Source organism: Triticum dicoccoides, chromosome 7B (genome assembly GCF_002162155.2).
Source record: "Triticum dicoccoides isolate Atlit2015 ecotype Zavitan chromosome 7B, WEW_v2.0, whole genome shotgun sequence".
In the NCBI taxonomy this organism is placed as follows: domain Eukaryota; kingdom Viridiplantae; phylum Streptophyta; class Magnoliopsida; order Poales; family Poaceae; genus Triticum; species Triticum dicoccoides.
The window spans coordinates 720,116,043-720,125,148 of NC_041393.1; positions in this window are offsets into that span (position 1 = coordinate 720,116,043).

Below are 9,106 nucleotides of genomic sequence, written 5' to 3' on the forward strand. Positions count from 1 at the left end.
AGTTAGGGGGAACACTTTCTTGAAATTATTATGAGGGATCATCTTATTTACTACTGTCGTTCTAAGAAAATAAGATGCAAAAACATGATAAACATCACATGCAGTCAAATAGTGACATGATATGGCCAATATCATATTGCTCCTTTGATCTCCATCTTCGGGGCGTCATGATCATCTGCGTCACCAGCATGACACCATGATCTCCATCATCATGATCTCAATCATCGTGTCTCCATGAAGTTGTTCGCCAACTATTACTTCTACTACTATGGCTAACGGTTTAGCAATAAAGTAAAGTAATTACATGGCATTTGATCATTGACACATAGGTCATACAATAATTAAGACAACTTCTATGGCTCCTGCCGGTTGTCATACTCATCGACATGCAAGTCGTGATTCCTATTACAAGAACATGATCTCATACATCACATATATATCATTCATCACAACTTTTGGCCATATCACATCACAAGGCATATGCTACAAAAACAAGTTAAACGTCCTCTAATTGTTGTTTGCATGTTTTTACGTGGCTGCAATAGGGTTCTAGCATGAACATTTCTTACCTACGTAAAAGCCACAATGTGATATGCCAATTTCTATTTACCCTTCATAAGGACCCTTTTCATCGAATCTGATCCGACTAAAGTGGGAGAGACAGACACCCGCTAGCCACCTTATGCAACTAGTGCATGTCAGTCAGTGGAACCTGTCTCACGTAAGTGTACGTGTAAGGTCAGTCCGGGCCGCTTCATCCCACGATGCCGCCGAAACAAGATAAGACTAGTAGTGGCAAGAAAATTGACAACATCTACGCCCACAACAAATTTGTGTTCTACTCATGCAAAGAAACTACGCATAGACCTAGCTCATGATGCCACTGTTGGGGAACGTTGCAGAAAATAAAAAATATCTACGCTTCACCAAGATCAATCTATGGAGTCATCTAGCAACGAGAGAGAGGAGTGCATCTACATACCTTGTATATCGCGAGCGGAAGCGTTCAAGAGAACGGGGTTGAGGGAGTCGTACTCGTCGTGATCCAAATCACCGGAGATCCTAGCGCCGAACGGACGGCACCTCCACATTCAACACATGTACGGTTGGGAAGACGTCTACTCCTTATTGATCCAGCAAGGGGGAGGGAGAGGTCGATGGAGATCCAGCAGCACAACGGCGTGGTGGTGGAAGTAGCGGTGATCTCGGTAGGGCTTCGCCAAGCTCAGCTAGAGGGAGAGGTGGTGTGGAGGGAGAGGGAGGCGCCAGGAGCAGGGGTGCGCAGCCGTCCCTCCCCCCTCTTTATATAGGGGCCCTGGGGGGGCGCTGGCCCCCTAGAGATTGGATCTCAAGGGGGGCGGCGGCCAAGGGGGGTGGCTTGCCCCCCAAGCCAAGTGGGGCGCCCCCCACCCCTAGGGTTTCCAACCCTAGGCGCAGGGGGAGGCCCAAGGGGGGCACACCAGCCCACCAGGGGCTGGTTCCCTTCCCCACTTCACCCCATGGGGCCCTCCGGGATAGGTGGCCCCACCCTGTGGACCACCGGGACCCTTCCGGTGGTCCCGATACAATACCGGTGACCCCCGAAACTTTCCCGATGGCCGAAACTGGATTTCATATATACAATTCTTTACCTCCGGACCATTCCGGAACTCCTCGTGACGTCCGGGATCACATCCGGGACTCCGAATAACTTTCGGGTTACTGCATACTAATATCTCTACAACCCTAGCATCACCGAACCTTAAGTGTGTAGACCCTACGGGTTCGGGAGACATGCAGACATGACCGAGACGACTCTCCGGTCAATAACCAACAGCGGGATCTGGATACCCATGTTGGCTCCCACATGCTCCTCGATGATCTCATCGGATGAACCACGATGTCGAGGATTCAAGTAATCCCGTATACAATTCCCTTTCTCAATCAGTACGTTACTTGTCCGAGATTCGATCATCGGTATCCCAATACCTCGTTCAATCTCGTTACCGAAAAGTCACTTTACTCATACCGTAATGCATGATCCTGTGACCAAATACTTAGTCACATTGAGCTCATTATGATGATGCATTACCGAGTGGGCCCAGAGATACCTCTCCGTCATACGGAGTGACAAATCCCAGTCTCGATCCGTGTCAACACAACAGATACTTTCGGGGATACCTGTAGTATACCTTTATAGTCACCCAGTTATGTTGTGACGTTTGGTACACCCAAAGCACTCCTACGGTATCCGAGAGTTACACGATCTCATGGTCTAAGGAAATGATACTTGACTTTGGAAAAGCTCTAGCAAACGAACTACACAATCTTGTGCTATGCTTAGGATTGGGTCTTGTCCATCACATCATTCTCCTAATGATGTTATCCCGTTATCAATGACATCCAATGTCCATAGTCAGGAAACCATGACTATCATTTGATCAACGAGCTAGTCAACTAGAGGCTTACTAGGGACATGTTGTGGTCTATTTATTCAAACATGTATTACGGTTTCCGAATAACACAATTATAGCATGAATAATAGACAATTATCATGAACAAGGAAATATAATAATAATCATTTTATTATTGCCTCTAGGGCATATTTCCAACAGTCTCCCACTTGCACTAGAGTCAATAATCTAGTTACATTGTGATGAATTGAGCACCCATAGAGTTTTGGTGTTGATCATGTTTTTCTCGTGGAAGAGGTTTAGTCAACGGATCCGCGACATTCAGATCCGTATGCACTTTGCAAATATCTATGTCTCCATCTTGAACATTTTCACGAACGGAGTTGAAGCGACACTTGATGTGCCTGGTCTTCTTTTGAAACCTGGGCTCCTTGGCAAGGGCAATAGCTCCAGTGTTGTCACAGAAGAGGGTGATTGGCCCCGACGCATTGGGTATGACTCCTAGGTCGGTGATGAACTCCTTCATCTAGATTGCTTCATGAGCTACCTCCGAGGCTGCCATGTACTCCGCTTCACATGTAGATCCCACCACGACGCTCTGCTTGCAACTGCACCAGCTTACTGCCCCTCCATTCAAAATATACACGTATCCGGTTTGTGACTTAGAGTCATCCAGATCTGTGTTAAAGCTAGCGTCAATGTAAACCTTTACGACGAGCCCTTTTTCACCTCCATAAACGAGAAACATATCCTTAGTCCTTCTCTGGTACTTCAGGATATTCTTGACCGCTGTCCAGTGTTCCATGCCGGGATTACTTTAGTAACTTCCTACCAAACTTACGGCAAGGTTTACATCAGGTTTGGTACACAGCATGGCATACATGATAGACCTTATGGCTGAGGCATAGGGGACGACACTCATCTTTTCTCTATCTTCTGCCGTGGTCGGACATTGAGCCGAGTTCAATTTCATACCTTGCAAAACAGGCAAGAACCCCTTGTTGGACTGATCCATATTGAACTTCTTCAATATCTTATCAAGGTATGTGCTTTGTGAAAGACCTATGAGGCATCTCGATCTATCTCTATAGATCTTGATGCCTAATATGTAAGCAGCTTCTCCAAGGTCCTTCATTGAAAAAACTTATTCAAGTAGGCCTCAATGCTGTCCAAAAGTTCTATATCATTTCCCATCAAAAGTATGTCATCCACATATGATATGAGAAATGCTACAGAGCTCCCACTCACTTTCTTGTAAACGCAGGCTTCTCCATAAGTCTGCATAAACCCAAACGCTTTTATCATCTCATCAAAGCGAATGTTCCAACTCCGAGATGCTTGCACCAGCCCATAAATGGATCGCTGGAGCTTGCATACCTTGTTAGCATTCTAAGAATCGATAAAACCTTCTGGCTGCATCATATACAGTTCTTCCTTAAGATAGCCGTTAAGGAATGCCGTTTTGACGTCCATTTGCCATATCTCATAATCATAGTATGCGGCAATTGCTAACATGATTCAGACGGACTTCAGCTTTGCTACGGGAGAGAAGGTCTCATCGTAGTCAACCCCTTAAATTTGCCGATAACCCTTAGCGACAAGTCGATCTTTATAGATGGTAACATTACCATCCGCGTCCGTCTTCTTCTTAAAGATCCATTTATTTTCTATCGCTTGCCGATCATCGGGCAAGTCTGTCAAAGTCCATACTTTGTTTTCATACATGGATCTTATCTCGGATTGCATGGCTTCAAGCCATTTGTTGGAATTTGGGCCCGCCATCGCTTCTTCATAGTTCGAAGGTTCACCGTTGTCTAACAACATGATTTCCAGGACAGGGTTGCCATACCACTCTGGTGTGGAACGTGTCCTTGTGGACCTACGAAGTTCAGTAGCAACTTAATCCGAAGGACCTTGATCATCATCATTAATTTCCTCTCCAGTCAGTGTAAGCACCACAGGAACATTTTCCTGAGTTGTACTACTTTCCAGTTCAAGAGGTAGTACTTCATCGAGTTCTACATTCCTCCCACTTACTTCTTTCGAGAGAAACTCTTTCTCTAGAAAGGACCCGTTCTTGGCAACAAAGATCTTGCCTTCGGATATAAGGTAGAAGGTATACCCAATGGTTTCCTTAGGGTATCCTATGAAGACGCATTTTTCCGACTTGGGTTCGAGCTTTTCAGGTTGAAGTTTCTTGACATAAGCATCGCATCCCCAATCTTTTAGAAATGACAACTTAGGTTTCTTCCCAAACCATAATTCATACGGTGTCGTCTCAACGGATTTAGACGGTGCCCTATGTAATTGAATGTAGCTGTCTCTAGAGCATATCCCCAAAGTGATAGCGGTAAATCGGTGAGTGACATCATAGATGGCACCATATCCAATAGAGTGCGATTACGACGTTCGGACACACCGTTACGCTGAGGTGTTCCAGGCAGCGTGAGTTGTGAAACGATTCCACATTTCCTTAAGTGCGTACCAAATTCATGACTTAAATATTCTCCTCCATGATCTGATTGTAAGAACTTTATTTTTCGGTCACGTTGATTCTCTACCTCATTCTGAAATTTCTTCAACTTTTCAAAGGTCTTAGACTTGTGTTTCATCAAGTAGACATACCCATATCTACTTAAGTCATCAGTGAGAGTGAGAACATAACGATAGCCTCCGCGAGCCTCAACGCTCATTGGACCGCACACATCAGTATGTATGATTTCCAATAAGTTGGTTCCTCGCTCCATTGTTCCGGAGAACGGAGTCTTGGTCATTTTGCCCATGAGGCATGGTTCGCATGTGTCAAATGATTCATAATCGAGAGACTCTAAAAGTCCATCAGCATGGAGCTTGTTCATGCGCTTGACACCAATGTGACCAAGGCGGCAGTGCCACAAGTATGTGGGACTATCATTATCAACCTTACATCTTTTGGTATTCACACTATGAATATGTGTAACATCACGTTCGAGATTCATCAAGAATAAACCATTGAACAGCGGGGCATGACCATAAAACATATCTCTCATATAAATAGAACAACCATTATTCTCGGATTTAAATGAGTAGCCATCTCATATTAAACGAGATCCAGATACAATGTTCATGCTCAAAGCTGGCACTAAATAACAATTATTGAGGTTTAAAACTAATCCCGTAGGTAAATGTAGAGGTAGCGTGCCGACGGCGATCACATCGACCTTAGAACCATTCCCGACGCGCATCGCCACCTCGTCCTTCGCCAGTTTCGCTTATTCCGCAGCTCATGCTTTGAGTTACAAATATGAGCAACCGTACCGTTATCAAATACCCAGGAGCTACTACGAGTACTGGTAAGGTACACATCAAATACATGTATATAAAATATAACTTTAGTGTTGCCGGCCTTCTTGTCCGCTAAGTATTTTGGGCAGTTCCGTTTCCAGTGCCCTTTCCCTTGCAATAAAAGCACCCAGTCTCAGGTTTGGGTCCATTCTTTGGCTTCTTCCCGGCAACTGGTTTACCGGGCGCGGCAACTCCCTTGCCGTCCTTCTTGAAGCCGTCCTTCTTGAAGTTCTTCTTACCCTTGCCTTTCTTGAAACTAGTGGTTTTATTGACCATCAACACTTGATGCTCCTTTTTGATTTCTACCTCCGCTGATTTCAGCATTGAAAATACTTCAGGAATAGTTTTCACCACCCCCTGCATATTGTAGTTCATCACAAAGCTCTTGTAGCTAGGTGGGAGCGACTGAAGGATTCTGTCAATGACCGCCTTGTCCGGGAGGTTAATGTCCAGCTGGGACAAGCGGTTGTGCAACCCAGACATTTTGAGTATGTGCTCACTGACAGAACTATTTTCCTCCATCTTACAACTATAGAACTTGTCGGAGACTTCATATCTCTCGACCCGGGCATGAGCTTGGAAAACCATTTTCATCTCCTCGAACATCTCATAAGCTCCGTGTTGCTCAAAACGCTTTTGGAGCCCCGGTTCTAAGCTGTAAAGCACGCCGCACTGAACGAGGGAGTAATCATCAGCGCGTGCCTGCCAAGCGTTCATAACGTCTTGGTTCTCTGGGATGGGTGCTTCACCTAGTGGTCCTTCTAGGACATATGCTTTCTTGGCAGCTATGAGGATGATCCTCAGGTTCCGGACCCAGTCCGAATAGTTGCTGCCATCATCTTTCAGCTTGGTTTTCTGTAGGAACGCGTTGAAGTTGAGGTTGACATGAGAGTTGGCCATTTGACCTACAAGACATTTTTTGCAAAGGTTTTTAGACTAAGTTCATGATAATTAAGTTCATCTAATCAAATTATTTAATGAACTTCCACTCAGATTAGACATCCCTCTAGTCATCTAAGTGATACATGATCCGAGTCAACTAGGCCGTGTCCGATCATCACGTGAGACGGACTAGTCATCATCGGTGAACATCTCCATGTTGATCGTATCTTCCATACGACTCATGTTCGACCTTTCGGTCTCTCGTGTTCCGAGGCCATGTCTGTACATGCTAGGCTCGTCAAGTTAACCTAAGTGTTTTGCATGTGTAAATTTGTCTTACACCCGTTGTATGTGGATGTTGGAATCTATCACACCCGATCTTCATGTGGTGCTTCGAAACAACGAACTTTCGCAACGGCGCACAGTTAGGGGGAACACTTTCTTGAAATTATTATGAGGGATCATCTTATTTACTACTGTCGTTCTAAGAAAATAAGATGCAAAAACATGATAAACATCACATGCAGTCAAATAGTGACATGATATGGCCAATATCATATTGCTCCTTTGATCTCCATCTTCGGGGCGTCATGATCATCTTCGTCACCGGCATGACACCATGATCTCCATCATCATGATCTCAATCATCGTGTCTCCATGAAGTTGTTCGCCAACTATTACTTCTACTACTATGGCTAACGGTTTAGCAATAAAGTAAAGTAATTACATGGCATTTGATCATTGACACATAGGTCATACAATAATTAAGACAACTTCTATGGCTCCTGCCGGTTGTCATACTCATCGACATGCAAGTCGTGATTCCTATTACAAGAACATGATCTCATACATCACATATATATCATTCATCACAACTTTTGGCCATATCACATCACAAGGCATATGCTGCAAAAACAAGTTAGACGTCCTCTAATTGTTGTTTGCATGTTTTTACGTGGCTGCAATAGGGTTCTAGCAAGAACGTTTCTTACCTACGTAAAAGCGACAACGTGATATGCCAATTTCTATTTACCCTTCATAAGGACTCTTTTCGTCGAATTTGATCCGACTAAAGTGGGAGAGACAGACACCCGCTAGCCACCTTATGCAACTAGTGCATGTCAGTCGGTGGAACGTTTCTCACGTAAGCGTACGTGTAAGGTCGGTCCGGGCAGCTTCATCCCACGATGCCGCCGAAACAAGATAATACTAGTAGTGGCAAGAAAATTGACAACATCTACGCCCACAACAAATTTGTGTTCTACTTGTGCAAAGAAACTACGCATAGACCTAGCTCATGATGCCACTGTTGGGGAACGTTGCAGAAAATAAAAAAATTCTACGCTTCACCAAGATCAATCTATGGAGTCATCTAGCAACGAGAGAGAGGAGTGCATCTACATACCTTGTATATCGCGAGCGGAAGCGTTCAAGAGAACGGGGTTGAGGGAGTCGTACTCGCCGTGATCCAAATCACCGGAGATCCTAGCGCCGAACGGACGGCACCTCCACATTCAACACATGTACGGTTGGGAAGACGTCTACTCCTTATTGATCCAGAAAGGGGGAGGGAGAGGTTGATGGAGATCCAGCAGCACAACGGCGTGGTGGTGGAAGTAGCGGTGATCTCGGCAGGGCTGCGCCAAGCTCAGCTAGAGGGAGAGGTGGTGTGGAGGGAGAGGGAGGCGCCAGGAGCAGGGGTGCGCAGCCCTCCCTCCCCCCTCTTTATATAGGGGCCCTGGGGGGCGCTGGCCCCCTAGAGATTGGATCTCAAGGGGGGGGGCGGCCAAGGGGGGTGGCTTGCCCCCTAAGGCAAGTGGGGCGCCCCCCACCCCTAGGGTTTCCATCCCTAGGCGCAGGGGGAGGCCCAAGGGGGGCACACCAGCCCACCAGGGGCTGGTTCCCTTCCCCACTTCACCCCATGGGGCCCTCCGTGATAGGTGGCCCCACCCAGTGGAACCCCGGGACCCTTCCGGTGGTCCCGGTACAATACCGGTGACCCCCGAAACTTTCCCGATGGCCGAAACTGGATTTCATATATACAATTCTTTACCTCCGGACCATTCCGGAACTCCTCGTGACGTCCGGGATCTCATCCGGGACTCCGAACAACTTTTGGGTTACCGCATACTAATATCTCTACAACCCTAGCGTCACCGAACCTTAAGTGTCTAGACCCTACGGGTTCGGGAGACATGCAGACATGACCGAGACGACTCTCCGGTCAATACCCAACAATGGGATCTGGATACCCATGATAGCTCCCACATGCTCCTCGATGATCTCATCAAATGAACCACGATGTCGAGGATTCAAGTAATCCCGTATACAATTCCCTTTCTCAATCGGTACGTTACTTGCCCTAGATTCGATCGTCGGTATCCCAATACCTCGTTCAATCTCGTTACCGAAAAGTCACTTTACTCATACCGTAATGCATGATCCTGTGACCAAACACTTAGTCACATTGAGCTCATTATGATGATGCATTACCGAGTGGGCCCAGA